This window comes from Zalophus californianus, chromosome 16 (genome assembly GCF_009762305.2).
Source record: "Zalophus californianus isolate mZalCal1 chromosome 16, mZalCal1.pri.v2, whole genome shotgun sequence".
Classification (NCBI taxonomy): Eukaryota; Metazoa; Chordata; class Mammalia; order Carnivora; family Otariidae; genus Zalophus; species Zalophus californianus.
In genome coordinates, this window is record NC_045610.1 from 60,168,284 (window position 1) to 60,183,836 (window position 15,553).

Sequence of the window (15,553 nt, forward strand, 5' to 3'; positions counted from 1 at the left end):
CTACAGTGCAGGTTCGAGCCCCCTCTGTCCCTGCCCGTGCGGCTGGCACTCCTGACCATCTCTCCGCCACGTGCCACCAGGCAGAACACGCGGGGAGTGGACGACACGTGGGCCACCGTGGGGGTGAGTCAGGGTGGCCCTACAGAGAAGGCTCTCCTTTTCCACCAACCTGGGGTGCTGGGGAGAGAGACAAATATGGGTGGTGGTGGGTGCCTTATCTAGATCGGGGTGGCCTGCTTTTCCCAGAAGGGGTCCCTAGTGAAGTCATCGATAGTCACAAACCTGCTTGGGGGAGGGCGCGCCACTTTCAGGGTCTGAAAACGACAGGACCCCTGCTGACCTCCATGATACTTTCAGAGGAATTTGCATTTTATCGCAGTAGAATCGAGACTGAAAATTCCTGAGTGAACCTCTGGTGAATGAATGCTCACAGACTGGATACTTGGCAGGCCTTCACCAATGTTGGTGGGCACAGGACTCCCGGAGTCTGGCAGAAGCTACCCAGACAAGGGGCTTGCTGGGGCCCCAAGGGTGGACACCACAGGCCTGACAGCCAGTCCCAAGAAAGCAGCCAGCATGGCCCTGTCGGCTGACCTCTGCACACCCCCCCCGCGGCGCTGGGCCAGGCCTGACTCACCTGCTGGCAGTGCCAGGCCTGCTCCGGAGGGAGGAGGGGCCAAGCAGTGGCTTCGGCCCTGCGCCAGGCCCGGCCTGCACCCTGGGCGCCCCGCTCCGGTCCAGCCTTTCACAGGTGGGGAGGGCAGCCGGAGAGGGTGAGGGGCCCACCCAGGGTCACCCACCAACCAAGGAATGGAGCGGGCAGCGGGAGACGCAGCCGAAACTGGGGTGTCAAGTAGCCTGGGTTCCAGGCTAGCTTGCAGCAAAACCTCGGGTGAGTTACCCAGCCACACCAAGCCTCAGTTTCCCTGTAAGGAAGCAACTCATCTCCGTGAAAAATGCCCCTTTCCATCCCCGGGGACCCTTGCAGGCAAAGAGCCAAGGGAGAACGGCAGCCCGGCTGGGAAGCGACAAGTCGCGACTGCCTTCCGGGCTCCTGCGCTCGCTCCTCCGTGGGAGGGGGAGGGGTCTGCGCCCAGGCGGGGAGACGCTGGGGTGGGCGCTGCGGGCTCTGGGCCTGGACCGTGGGCAAGGGTGCGACAGGCCCTCGCGGCCCCAGAGGGCTGGAGGAGCCCCAGGGTCACCCTCCTCGCCGCCCCCGCCTGACCCCGGCCGCTCAGGCACCCAGGGTCCCGCCCGCCGGGCTCCCGCAGTCCCAGGGGCCTGTGCCAGAGCGTCTCCAGGGGCAACAGCGCGGTCGCCCCGGCAACCCTTGGCGCCCGGGGGTTGCAGGTGGCTGGGGGAAGCCGGGCCCCCCGCTGGAGCTGCTTGCGGGGCTGGGGCACCTTGGAGGCCATGTGCCCGCACGGAGGGAGGCAGGACACCGCCAGCAAAGGCCTTTCTTCCCTGCGAAGCAGAGGCAGCAAAGCTTCTTGGCCTTCTCCTGAGGCTGGGCTGGGACAAAGGGGGTGCAGGTCTGAGCGCCTGGTGCTGGTAGGCAGGAGACTCTGGGGGGGGGGGCAGCAGGGTGCAGTGCCCGTGATGGTGGAGCTGTGTCAGTGTGCCACCAGGTGATGTCCACTCAGGACTGGCCCATCTGGGGTCTGTCGGAGGCAGAGGGCAGCATGGGGGATCACCCACAGAGCTCTGGCAGGGCTTGGGGTTTTCCCCCTTGGGGTGTCTGCATTTTAGGGGAGCATCAGACACTGCCTGCACTGGCCCCATGTGGTGTTTACTCACCCGTGAGGCCGCTCACTCCCATCGGAAAGTCACGGGATTCCAAAAGCTCCACCCCCCGGACCCAGATCTAAATCCAGATCAAGGAGTGTGGCCCATGACCTTGAGAGCCTCCGGAGTGGGACTCTGGTGGGGTTTTGGTGGCTGTAGGGGTGAAGTTCCGCGTGACGGTCACGTCCAGCAGCGCACTCTTGCTGTCACAGACCCGGACACTCCTGTCATTCCTGCCCCCATCCCCCAGGCTCTGGCTTCAGCTTCCGGGTGGGGAGCCCAGGCCAAGACTGCAGGACATCGAGTCTCTGCCCACCTGGCAGCCACGGCCCCCACACTTGTGTCTTCGAGCCTCCACTTCTGGCTGCTGGGGGCCGCCCCGAGTCTGGGGGCGTGTTGGGTCCAGGGTACCCCCTCAGTGTGGGGCTGGTGCCGACAATGACTCACTAAAGGGCCCACCTTCTGGAGCCTCCTGTCTTGCTTCCGAGGGATTCAGTTGGGCTTTCCCAGTTCTCAGCTGGGTGACCTTGAGCAGGTGACCTCCCTGACCTCCCCGGCCTCAGTTCCCTCAGTCTATAAAATAGGGACAAAAATCAGGCTTTGTGGGGATTCATCGAGGTGGTAGGGCACGCGTGCGTCGGAGAGAGAGCCCCTACCTGGTGATAATCTCCTTCCCTCCCCCCTTTTCGGCTCCAGATGTGTGTCCCAAATCCCCCTCTCTTTTCCCCTTGGTGTTTTCCTCGTTTCCGCCCCTCCCCCATCACTTCACCTCACCTCCATCCCCGCCTTCCCCACTATCAGTTTCATTTCTCTGCCCGAACATCTGGGGCAGCCCCAGCCCGCTGAGCCTCCAGTGCCAGGCGCCCTGGCTTCTCAGGTCCTGCCCTGCTGTGGCCCAGGGGCTGGGGGGTGGGGGGAGGGTGCGCTGACGTCACGGGACGTTTATCCGCCCCTCCCCGCCTAACGCAAATTTCATCCTCCGTTCTCTCTGAATCAATTTACTTTTATTGCCTCAGCTGCTCAAAAGCAATTTTTCAAGAACAAAAAGGTCAGCACGTCCAAGACTAATCAATTCTCGGAGAGCTCCTGCCGCCACCGCCGGGGGAGCTGGGGACTGGTGGCCCCCTCTCTTCCCGCCAGCCCCCTCCCACCAGCCCCATCACTTTTATTGCTTCATGATGCCTGTCATTAGCGGTGTGTTTGAGACGCCCCACAGTGTTCTTACAACATAAAACCTGGGCCGCTTGCAGAGGAGGGGCCGGGCCCATTTATGGCCACTCGCCGCCCTGGACAGTAACAGCCGAGCTGATGGATCGCCCGCAAGGGGAGCCAGGACAGGAAGCATCCAGCCACTTGTTCAAGGCTCGTCAGCCCGGAGGAGCCAGCGCCCTGCCTGCCTGCTCTCAGGCCTGGCCCTCTTTCCCTCAACTCCCCTTCACTGTGACCTTGGACACCTGCCCTCTGTCACCCCTTCCAGGCCTTGCTTCTTAGGGTCCCCCTGGTCCCCACTGCACCCCTGCTTGGGGGCACAATATTCCTTCCTGAATATCCCCTGCCCTCAGAATGGCGCCACGGCCTACCACCTCCAACACTCTGAGGTCTGCATTCCCACTCCAGATGGGGAAACTGAGGCCCAATGTCACAGAAGTCGGAAGGAGCAGGTGCAGGCTGGGACCAGGCACGTGACCCGCCCAGAGTTACATGCGTGAGCCGTGCCCAGTGGAGAACAAGTCTGCTCTTCTAGGTTTTGCTTTGCCCTGGTCCCAGCTGTCCTATCATCCCGACCTCTGATGCCCATGCCAACAGCAGCTAAAACGCACCAAGGCTTCCGGGAGCAGACCCTGCACTCGGCGCGCTGACTGGCTGACCCCTCTATCTCCACGACAACCCTGTTGTTAGCCGTTCTTAGGCCCATCTTTCAGATGAGGATACAGACACAGGGATACGAGGTATCATGCCCCAGCCCACGCGGCTAGCCACATGGGGGCTGGGTCCCCACGATCTGCTTTTCGTTCTTTTTAACAAAAAATGGCTTAGGATATGAAGTATCCAGAATAGGCAAATCCATAGGCGCAGGAGACAGATTGGTGGTTGCCCGGGGCTGTGGGAAGGGAAAGGAGGAGAAACTCCTTAATGGCCACGAGGTTTCCTTCTGGAGGGATGAGAATGTTCTGGAACTGGGTAGGGGGGATGTGGTTGCACAACATTGTGAGTGTGCTCAATGCCACCGAATTGTACATTTTAAAGTGATTGGTTTTATGTTATGCGAACTTCACTTCAATAAATTATTTTGTAAAAATGGCCTGGATTTTTCTGCCACTTATTTAGCAAGAGGTTGGGTGACCTGTCAGCTCTGAGTGTCCCACAGGGGTGGCCTGCCACTGCTATCCGGGGGGGGTAGGGACAGTAGTCACACACGTGCATTTCCAGCCTCTCTTGGGGCCCTAGGAGCTCCCTCAGCCCTTGGCTGTCCCTGAGGCCGAATCGCTCCCCACTCTAGGTCTGAGCTGAGCTCTGGGACCTTTGGCCTTTCCTCAAGCTTCACAGGTCCTTGGGTAGACCCCCAAACATGCTACCCAGCACCCGCTCCAGGTTGCCTGGCTCTGCACAATGACAGAGAGCTCACAGCCTTCCCCACAGTACAGCTTTACCTGAAAGTTCTTTCTTGGACTGACCTACCCACACTGCTCATGGGAGAGCAAGCCTGGTCTCTCTCCAGACGAACACACACAGGAAGGCTGCTCCCAGGCCCCAGCCCAGCGGTCTCTGTACGTCCCTGTGGTGGGTCCTTCCCAGCCCCTCCCAGCCACTCTGTTGCTCTCCAAGGCCATGTCCATCTGGAGCCCGAACCCTCGGAGGCCTCTGCTGGGCAGGGCAGCCCTGCCACTCGGGGACAGTGACCCTGGGCCATCTTCTGATGTCCAAGTTTTGTCCCACGGGCCTTGGGGAGCCTCTATCCTGGGGTCAGAAGGGGTCTCCAAGCAGAAATGAAGTTTGGGACCAGTGATCCCCTGTGGCATGTAGCCCGGGGCCCCACCAGATGGCTGGACTCTGTGACCTTGTGCGCACTGGCTGTCCAAGGCCTGAGGTCTGTAGATGGGGCAGGTGGGGAGCCCTGCACGTGCCTCCCTTCTCCCTAGCGGAGGATCACGTAAGGAAGGCTGAGCTGGGGAAACGCCCAGAAGAGAGCAAATACCAATGCCTTTGAGTGTATTTGTTTTTTTTAACAATGGTGATGACAACCATTCATGAGCCTCCACTCTGTCCAAGGCATGGTGTCAAATGCCAATGAACTGTGTCCCCCCTCAACCAGACTGGCCAGCAAAGGAAAGGTTTGAGGCTGGGAGGGGCCCCTTTGCAGACAGAGGCCCGGAGGAGCAGTGTGGCAGGAGGCCCGCTGTAGGTCCCCACCGAGTGACAGGTGCCGGCGTCCACGCCTGCCACCACTCTGGCCCCGCCGGTCTCCTGGCCATCGTACCAGGCTTCCAGGCCTTGGAACTTGAGCTGCTTCCCTGTTCCGGACACTGGGGCCCCTGCCAAGTCCTAAATGTGCAGTGACTGCCCAACATTCTAAGAAAAGCCTCCTGGGGTTTTCTCAGGAGCCCGGAGAAGGCAGGAAGTCCCCTGGGCTAAGGGGACAGTGGTAGCAGGTGGCACCCGGAGCTCTGGGCGGGGCTTTCTTGCGGGGGGGGGGGGGGCCCAGGCTGGTGAACTGGGAGGCAGGAACTTGAGGCCCAGTCTGGGCATGCATGCTGGTAGCTAGCACATCCACGTGGACCACGGGCTCCGCGGGCAGGCTGAGATCCTCACCTGCCCTGTTTGCAGACCTTGAGCTGTGGGAAGCTGGCGTGCCCGGTGTCCCCCGGGGGCTGGGCCCATCCTGACCCTGGTCTCCGGCTCTCTCCCCACGGCAGCCTGTGGCCAGCCAGGGATACACAGCTGACAGCCTATGGTTACTTCATGTTCACATTAATCTCTATCAACTCTACTGGTAGTTGAGTCCTACAGGTTGGCTCAGGGTTGGGGTGTGTGTGTGAAAATTATAAACCTATTTTCTTTCTCAATAACTGAAAAAAAAAAACCACCCCCAAACCAAACAACCATTAGTGTTCTGACAAATAACTATATATTTTTAGATCTGGACAGTCCAGGTGAGGCCATCTCCGGGTGACTGATGCAAAATCACGTCCTTGGGTTGCTTGAAGATCTCCCTTCATTGTCGCACTGGTTGTCTCTGGGCACCCCCTTCCCTCCTCCTCTGCCCCCTTCTCCCCACCCCCCAGCACCCTTTCATGCTTCTAAATTCAAGGGTCACACTGCCACCTGAACAGACCAATCACAATGGGATCATTATAGTTCCAAAGCTACCAAAAAAAAAAAAAAGCTGGGGGGTGTTTGGGGGGGTCCAGGAATGTAGCCGCACCCGCAAGAGCAGTACAACCAACTATTGTTGTGTTAGAAGTTTCCCGGTGATAAGAAAGGAGTCTAGAAAGGCTGCTTTCTGAACTGATTGCAGAACAGAATAGAAAGTTCAAGGTCGAGAGATAGCCAAGCACGGAGCTCCAGAGGGCTGGAGCTCAGGAGTAGCCCCCCAGGGGCCTGGGGGCCTCTGCCAGGCATCCGGGCGGGCCAACCCCTTGGCAATATCCCTCGTGTCCATCTTCACGGGGGCTCCTAGGAAGGGGGGGCCTGGCTCGGTGCCCCCACATCTCCCCTGGCTTCCCGGGTGCCAGGACATGGAGCCTGCTTCCTCCTGGACGGCTCTGTCCAAATTCTCTACAGCAGCTGTGGCCCTGAGGGCCTGCTCCCGCCAGGGCCTGCTCCGGCCAGGCCCTGCGCCACCTGCTTTATTGACCTGCAAGTAAGAACTTGCTCCTCACACCCAGCCTGTGCGGGAGGGGTTAAGTTCTTCCCCGTCGGCCGGGCAGGGAAACTGAGGCATGCAGATGGTGACAAAATGCTTGCATCTGAACCAGAGCTGTGTGTCCGTTTCCCATCATGTTACACTGCCTCTGGTTTATCCCGGGACTCCCTTTGGGGTCCGGTTTTTGGGGAAGACGAACACTGGCCTTGAGCTTGGGGCCTCATGCATTCTGTCCCTCGGGACATAGTCTGACGGTGCCAATGGGGCCCAGGCCAGGTGACCTCCTTGCACCTCTGTGCTCGCTAGCAGGAGCCGCCCCTCCCCGGTGTCTGGGACCCGAGTTTGGCCAGTCTTTCCCAGGACGCTCGCCCCTGAACTGCCACCCTCCCGTTGGCATTAGCAGCCTGGAGGGCAGAAAGTGAGGATGGGAAGCATGGTGGGGACCCAGTCCCGGTCCAAGTGACCCTCATACAGGTCACAGAACCTCCCTGTGCCTCGGTTTCCTAATCTAGAAAATGGGGACAATAATGGCCCTTCCTATGTGGCACTGGGAGGAGTCACTGACAGCGCGTGCCTGGGTCCCCACCACGTGTGGGGCCCCAAAAGCATTCACTTCAGTCCAAGCCCCTCAACATATATGCTAACCACTGTGGCCCAGAAACCCAGGATGCCCTTATTCCAAATCCCCCATGGGGCTCCAGGGACACCCTCTTCCCCTGCCACCACCTCTCCCACCTCAGCCTGCTGAGACCAAACTGCCACAGTCACAGCACTCTGACCACAGTCAGGCTGGGTGACTAGATGCTCCATAGACTCACTACGTGGATGAGATGGTCCAGGAACTGCCCGCCTGCAGGGTGCAGGGAGGGCGGACAAGCAGGGGACGGAGGGCAGGCCGAGGGTCTTGGCCTGTCACCCTTGCCGTGGGGCAGGCCCTGAGCCCTGGGTGGGTGAGGCCCAGAGTGCGGGGCCGCTGAGCTGGGGACGAGCTAAGGCCGGGCAAGCCTCGCTCCGCTCCACTCTCCCCTGCAGCTGCGCACCCTCCTGTCAGGCGGACCCTGATGACCAGGCTGCGGTGTGAGGGCTTCTAACAGGCCCGGCACAGGTGACATGCTTTATGTGGTACCCACACTTCTCAGAGAATTCCCCCAGCGAGCGTTGGAGGTGAGGGTTGTGCGTGTCTGCGAGTTACAGGTGGGCCGAGGGAGATTCAGAGAAGCTCGGTGACTTGGCCAAGGTCACCCAGCGAGGGGGAGGCCTGGATGGGAACAAAGGGACCCACAGTGTTCAGAGTCCAGAGAGCAATGAGAATGTTCTCAAGCAGAAAGCTTCTCATCTTCCCCGTGCAGCCCTCGGTGACCTGCAGAGCGGCCTCCGTGCTCGGGGACCTCATCTCATGGGCCCCATCGGCACTTGCCACAGCCTCTTTTATGGTCTGTGTACTCTGACATGCGTCCGTGTTGGTAGTGACGTTCCTTCATTCCCACAGTATTTGCTGACCATCAGGGAGGGGCCCTTGTTTATTAATTTACTATCCAGCAAACATTATGACGCTGATGCAGGCCAGGTACAGCCCTAGGTGTGGGGGCCAGGGGCCAGGCCCCTGTGTGACCGGTCCCCATGGAGGGCTGGGGTCTGATGGGTATGGGGCAGACCAGCCAGCTCTGGGAAGCAGAACCGGACGGGGGCCTGGTGGCCGCACTCAGGCTCTGAGGGACCCCATGATGTGCCCATTGGCCCCCCAGCAGAAGGTTGTAGGGATTCGGGATTCAAATGCAAGCCTCTCCTTGGCCCCAGCTGTGGGGGCGTCCTGGAGCCAGAGTTCCCATTAGGGGGGTCCCGTGCTGCCTGAACATGAGGCAGCACTGGGATCCCAGTGGGAGACGACCTCAGGACTGTTCCCCCCTTCCCCCCCCCCGTCCCCCGCCCTGGTTCCCAGTCTCTCTCTGCACTGCTCTCCATATGGACCTGGCTGGAGCTGCAGGGTGGTGTGGGGGGTCACCGTGAATGAGAGGAAGGGGCCGCTCCCATGGCAGGCATGCAGTGACAGCTGGGCTGGGCCTTGAGGCCTGGCTGGGTTCTGCAGAGCGCAGGTGAGGGCCGCCTGGTCCAGCACTAGGCCTGCGCGTGCTCAGATCCGGGAGAGGGCATCCGAGGCGCCAAAGAAGGCGGAAAGGGTGGGGCGGGGAAAGGGTGGGGCGGGCAGGGCAGGTCTGACAGGTCTGACCTGGGGGCTGCTGAGGACTCTGGTTCTTCTGTTCTAAGGTGTGAGACATTCATGGCCACACCAACTCAGCACTTTAGAAAATCTGCAAGTCTGTGTATCTGCCAAGTTCTAAGCTTGCAGATGCAGGAAGCTTCTCCTTCTGTGGTTTCCAGACTATAAAAGCAAGGCGGGGGGGGGGGGGCGGTGAGGGAAGAGCCCTAGGGTGCCCGATGCTCCTGCCAGGCTCCACCACCAGGGTCCCAGTGCCTCCCCAGAGAGGAGGGTGGGTACCTCCCTGTGCCCCCTAGAACACCCAGGGGCTGGGTGCTGGAAACCCTTCTTCAGGCACCTCTACAGGCTTGGAGGTCAGCCCGAGGGTGGGGTGGGAGACAAAGAAGGGGCGGGGGGGCACTCTGGGCTTCAACAGGGAGCAGTCCCTTAGAGGAGAGGGTTGGGTGTCTACTCGAGGCTCCAGGAGACCTTCAGACAGACAGGTCCCACCCCGTTTCCCTGCACATCTGGGAGGGGTCCAGGCAACCCCATCTCAGGTGAGGAAGGCAGGGATTTGACAAGTCTCTATGTTACGCTGTGCTCACCACGAGGGTCACCATCTGTCACCCCACAATGCTATTACAATGCCATTGGCCATATTCCGTACGCTGTATTTGCAGGCACTCCCAGTTTTAAAAAGTCTCCAGGGCCAGGACCCCACAGAGCCCCCTACCCCCCTTCTGTGTTCCTGCCCTGAGCAGGAGTCCTATACCTGGGATGCGGGCCCCCTTAAGGCAAGGGTGCAGGCCTGGGTTCAGATTCTGATGGTGGGGAGAGGCACTCCTGCGGCCTGGCTGGGCCCTCCCCGCCTGCTGCCCGCCCCCGCCCCCAGCTCACGCGCTCCCTGGGGGCCCCTCCTGCCACCAGCAGAGCTTGTCAAGCTTCCTGTGTATTTGCTGGGTGAGTTTTTGTGACGAGCATCTGTCAGGCAGCCCGGGTCTCCCCCTTCCTGGCCCCACCGGGTCCTGAGAGGGCAGGGGCGGGGGTGGGGCGCTGGGGAGAGGCTGTGTGGGGGAGGGGCGGAGTGCCGCCAGCAGCCTGTCCCGTGGCTCCCAATCTGTCTGTGACACTTCTGCGGGTGAGCAGCTCCCCTTCCCCTCCTTTCTTGTCTGAAAACACATCCTTTACCTGGCCTGGGAGTTCGCTGTACAACAGGCTGCTGCTAGTCTCCCGGCGCGGGGCGCTGAGAGCCCCGTGTTAGAGCTGAGGACCCAACCCCGGGAGGCCTGCGACAGAGCCCGAGCTCTCACTCCGCACCCCCGCAGCACCGCCCGCGGCGCCCCCCCCCCACGGCACCCACACACCCCCGCGGCACACCCCGCGGCACCCTCCCCCCCCCGCGGCACCCACGCCTCCTGCGGCACCCCCCGAGGCACCCCCCCCGCGGCACGCCCCCACGGCACCCCCCGCCGCAGGGCGGGTGTGAGGCATCGCCTCTGTTCCTTCAGAATGGACTCCTCGCTGCCGGGCCCTGTCCCCGCTTCTGCCCCCTGGGACCGCTGGGTTCCCAGGGGGCCCATCCTCTTTCCCCTTTTCTCAGGACCACTCTCTCTGCCCCAAGGGGGACTCTGAAGCTAATGGCCCCCCCTTCCATCAGAGCTGCCCCTTGTCACCAGGCCCCTGCCCCCTCCCCGCACCGAAGGACCCAGCCCCGTGGTGCATCCCACCTGCTGGGTCCCTGCTCATGGGGCTTGGAGCCTGTGCGGTCTCTCAGCAGCCGCCTGTGAGCAGCGCTGGGAGCTGGCCCTCCGCAGTCTGGGTGGTCTGAAGGGGGCTCGCGGGCTTCCCCCTGCTGGGGGCTGCGGTTCCAGCAGGGGAGGCGAGGCCGGTGAGCCCCTCTAGGGGCCGGGGGCCTCTGTCCTCTGGCTCGGGATCACACTTCTGTGTGTGTCACAGAAGTGTCCTGCACTGTCACAAGGGCCTAGAGACGGGGAGGCCTCCGCCTGAGGTCACACAGCAAGTTCAGTGCCCACGGCCTGCTCCTCACTGCCTGGGAGGGCATGAGGGAAATTCCAGGGAGAGAATGGGTGGCTCAGGTCAGGTCTCAGTAAACAGAGACTCAAGGTCCTGTCTGGACAGTGCTCAGTGTGTCCCCTCCCTGGGGAAGGACAGTCCAACGCCCTTGGCCAGACACTGTCCAAGCATGGGGAAAGAAGAATCAGAAAGACCTGGGCACTTGCTGGGTGACCTTAGGCCAATGACTTAACCTCTCTGTTTCCCCCTCTAAGAACTAGGTCAAACCAGCACCGCCCCCATCTGGCTGCTGTGAGAATTGAGGGCCATGCTATACGGAAAGGCCCTGCAGGTAGGTGGCGCGAATGCTGGGCCCCTGGGATTCACGAGCCCACCCCCCGGGCCTGCCTCGCCCGTGCTGGGTTCTCTGTGTCCGGGCCAAGTAGCGTTGCTGGCAGGTGGCGAGTTCTCCATTCCGGGGGGCATTCCAGGCAACAGGACGTGGCCTGGAGGGTGGAACCCAGCCTGGAGTTGCCGGCCTCCCCAGGGAAGCCTCCTCACTGCCAGGGGACAGGTCAGCAGTGCCCCACCCCTGCCAGGCGCTTCTCTTGCAGAGAGTCACAGGGGCAACACGGACTGGACAGGGAGGCCCATTTACTCCAAGCACAGAAGAAAGCTGCTGCTGGTCAGGTCCAGAAGCCCAGGTGCCTGCCTGTCCAGGGCCAGGGCCGGGGGCCCGAGGGAGGGTGGGCGGGCTGCTGGATGGAGGAGCCCAGGGGGTACCGCGGCCGCACTCAGAGCATGCCTCGTCGTCGTCCACGGCTGCCCTGCAGTCTGGCTCCTCCCGCTCCAGCTGGACCAAGCCAAGTCGACCAAGGGCCAAAGAGCACCATTGACTCACATGAGGGACCCCTCCAAAATCTTGATTTCAAGAGAAAAGGGGCCCGGGAGCCGTGAGTCCTCATGACAAGGGGTATTGGCCAGGCTCCGGGGCCATGGCTGGGGCCCAACTCTGGACTCGGAGGAGGATTTACCCAAGGTGAGCATGGGCAGCTCTCACGGTGGGGCCTGACCCTGCAGGGGGAGGTCAGGGCTGTGGGCCTTACTGACAGGCCGCACCCCGGCGCTCAGGGAAGTCCAGGTCCCCGGGGGCTCTTCCAAGGCCTCTGGAGGAGGGTGAGGGGCATGGTGCATGTTTGGTTTGCACAGAGACTGTCAGCTGTGTACAGACGGACACCAAGGGGAAGGCTGAGTGGGCAGAGGAGCGAGGGGCCAGGTCTCTGGGGCGCGGGGCGAGGTGCCCTAGCCTTAGGCTGGCTCCCAGGGGCGGGGCTGGGAGGGATGTGGGGGCCGAGCCGGGGGGCCGGGGTGCTCGGAGGGCCCTGGGGCCAGGCGCCCACCCTGCCAGAGGCTTGGTCTGTCCCAGCCTCCTGCCCTCGGCGGGTGTGCCGGGGGCAGGTCAGCGCGCAGAACTCTCCTGTAGGTGTGGCCGTGCGCCTTCCTTTCCAGAGCCTCCTGGGGGTTCGGTGTGTTTTCTTCTTCTGGCCCTCGGGTTTCGCTGGGGTTGACTCTTTGGCAAGGCTGCCAGCTTGCACAGTGTCCTTTTAATTAGATTCTCCCAAATTCCCTCTGTTCCTGGGTTATTAATATTTATCTGGAGCACACCTGATATGATTAGATCGGTGGGCCCGGGGCTGGGAGAGGTGGGGGTGTCGGGGGCAGCCCCTCCTTTCCCCTTCCCCTCCCCCCTCTTCCCGGAGCCCTCCCACCCCTCGCACCCCCTCCATATTCCCTGAGTGGGCTCCCCCCAGGAGCCCCCCAGCTCCTGTCCCGGGCGCCGCCCCCCTCGGTGCCCCTCCCTGCCCACATGGGGGCTCTGAGTGTACACCCGGCTGGCGGCGGCGCGGATCCCCACGCGGAGAAAAGGCCCGCCGGGTGTGAAATCAAAAGACACGGCAACAAAGCCCCTTCTACAGAAAATGGGATATAGCTCCGAGTGGTGCGGGCGCTTCTAGGGAAATGGGAATCAGTGCAGAGGATTATTTTTGAGGTCGAGTGGCCCCACTGTGCCCACACGTGCCTCCTTGCGCCCTGGGCCCCAGTGGGGCTGGCCGCGCGGGGACCCTAGCTCCCGAGGGCTGGAGTGGGTGGGAGGCTCTGCGAGGCCAGCGGGCCGAGGCAGGGACCTGAGTGTCCGCCCTCCTGCCTCCGTCCTGGGGCGGGGGGGCGGCAATACCCCGGTGAGAGGCCCAGGCTTTGCAGGGACGTGACCGTGCGGCTGGATCCCACGGCCAGGTCTGCACCCGGCTTCATGAGGACAGCGGAGGAGCTGGGGCACGCAGGGACAGCCTGGTGACCAAGCTACCTGGTGTCTAGGGCTTTGGAACTTGCTTTCTAGAAAGGAAAACACCCCTTGGGGAGGGGGCTTCCAGTCCTGTCTGGTCCTCCGAGATCTCCTAGGTACCCATCCACGGCTGGGGGTACGGAAGTCACGGGGGTCTGTGGGACTCTTTCTGGAGCAGTGTCCCTTCTAATCATTAACCAGATTGTGGGGGGCCAGGAGCCCACTCTACAAGCTGACCTTGGCATTCCGGCCGAGGCTGTGCAGGGAACCAAGAACTGCATTCCAGACTGTAAGCCTCCCATCCTTTCCGGGACCTGGGAACTCTCTGGGGCTGCCCTGGAGGCTGCGGTCTGGCCCAGAGGGCGGAGGGCAGTGGTCCTACAGGTAAGACTCTTATCTGCAGAACCCTTCACCGAGGAGGGGAGATGAGGAGGGCTGGGGAAGCTGCAGGCTAGTAGTGAGGGGGACCCAGGCCCAGCCTTGCTGAGCCGTCCCACCCGCAGTCACCTGAACACGACCCCGTGGGGGCAGCGCCTCTTTCTACCTGCCCTAACTGGAGTCCAGCTCCTGGGCCTCATGCACCCTGAAAGACCCCATCCCTATCAATAGCAGTGAGGTGTGCATCCCAGGCACAAGGTAGATGAGCTAGTTTCTCTATCTCAACCCCCTGCAAAGCAAAGAGTCCACTTCCCCTGGAAATACCCTCACCCCAGACACCCCCCACCCCCTCCTCGCCACTCTGCTTCAGGTTGGCCGGCTCTGTGACCTAAAAGTTCACCCCTATATATCTGCCTGGCTCAGGTGGCCATGTAGCCCAGTTGTGCAGTAAGACCAAGAACTGGGGGAAATTCCCATCTAAATTAATCATTTCACAGAACCTGGGGATTTATCAGCACATCGAAAAGACGCAAGCGCTCTGGAAGAACATGCTTAGAAATAGGACTGACCCTGATATTTGGGTAGGTGGCTGGAATTCTCCCAGAGGGCACCTGCCCAGAGGGTCTGGGGGTCACCGGCACTTTCTTTCTCAAGTTTTCCTGTAAGGACAGAGGTGGGCAGAATAGAGGGTGGGGCCAGATACCTGGGAACTGCCCCCTGGCGGGGGGATGCCATCAAGGGTCACCCCGTCTGCCACCCACCCCACACTCTTTGCTCCTGGTTGGTTTTTGGACTCAGCTAGTTGTTTATCAAGGATACTTGGGTTTCCTTTTGCAGGACACTGGGACCGTGTATCCGAAAGCTGGCTTCCAGTTGAGCTAACACAGAAAGCCAGAACACCCCAGCCTGTCCCCCCAAACCCATCCTGCACTTGTGCGCCTTGTCGGGGGAGGAGCCCAGTGGGGGACAGGCTTCCCCCACCGACACTGAACTGCACACCAGGAGTCCACACAGTTCCTGAAGGCAGAGTGGTGGGACACTGAGGGGTCAGCCACTCGGGGGTAACCCTCTCAGAATCTTCCACCTGACTTCTCAAAGCTGGTGTCCGGATTCTGACCACAGGTGTCCAGTGAGCCCAATCCAAAGCTCTGACCTCCCACCCCGGAAGGACTCCCCGGCCCTCGCCCATCGCCGTTTTCTACCATTAGATTTTAAAACTGCCGGACCATTGAGCTCACTCATCACGAACTTGTGGCCACAAGGACCCTCGGTATCTTTTTCTATTGTGCGTAGTCATGGCCAGGAATCAATGAACTTTATCAGTAGACCTCACATCTGGTCCTTGGGGAAGGCTTCCCATTTTGTTGCACTGCACGTGTCTCTCCTGGCTTGAGGGGGTTCTGAACCCGAGGGGCTGCTGTCCCCGGTCCGCGGACTCGCCCCTGCTGCAGCATCCTGATTTCAGCACCCAAACATCGACTTGGAAAATCACTAAGCCATTCTCTCCAACGACTCAAAATAAAAAGCGCCCTATTTTGTTCAGTGTCAAATTGCTGATGGGAGAGCTGCGGTGGCTTCTGACCTGTCAAGCAGATGTATTATCATAGACAGAGACCGAGTGGCCTATTTTCAAGCCACTTTGTCTAAATTACAGTCCACGCACCAGGAGCCCAGAGATCTGAGCTCTCTCCTGTGATGCAGGGGGAAGCAGGTGGGGAAGGGGGCTTCTGGGGTGTCCCAGTGCCAAACCTGGTGGGGCTCACGAGCCCACCGGCAGGTGTCTTCCCGTCTGCAGAGGGCATGAAAGTGACTGCGCAGCCCTGCTCCCCCTGCAGCCCCAGATGGACACGTGCCCACAGGCAAGGCTCACACATGCCCTTCAATCGCGAGGTCGCTTGTGTGGTTGATGCGTAGGGACAACTGTCCTCTGTTCTCGCTGCACTTTCCTTGCAAGCCTCGTGCCCTGTCATCT

General features: G+C 61.2%; 1 long non-coding RNA gene across 1 annotated transcript; it reads left to right on the top strand.

Annotated features, from left to right (window-relative positions):
- The first annotated feature begins 675 nt into the window (after positions 1–675).
- LOC113939794 lies at positions 676–4,086 on the top strand. Its single transcript, XR_003525349.2, has 2 exons — positions 676–892; positions 2,802–4,086. It is a non-coding gene; the product is annotated as an uncharacterized LOC113939794 (long non-coding RNA).
- The last annotated feature ends 11,467 nt before the right edge of the window (positions 4,087–15,553 follow it).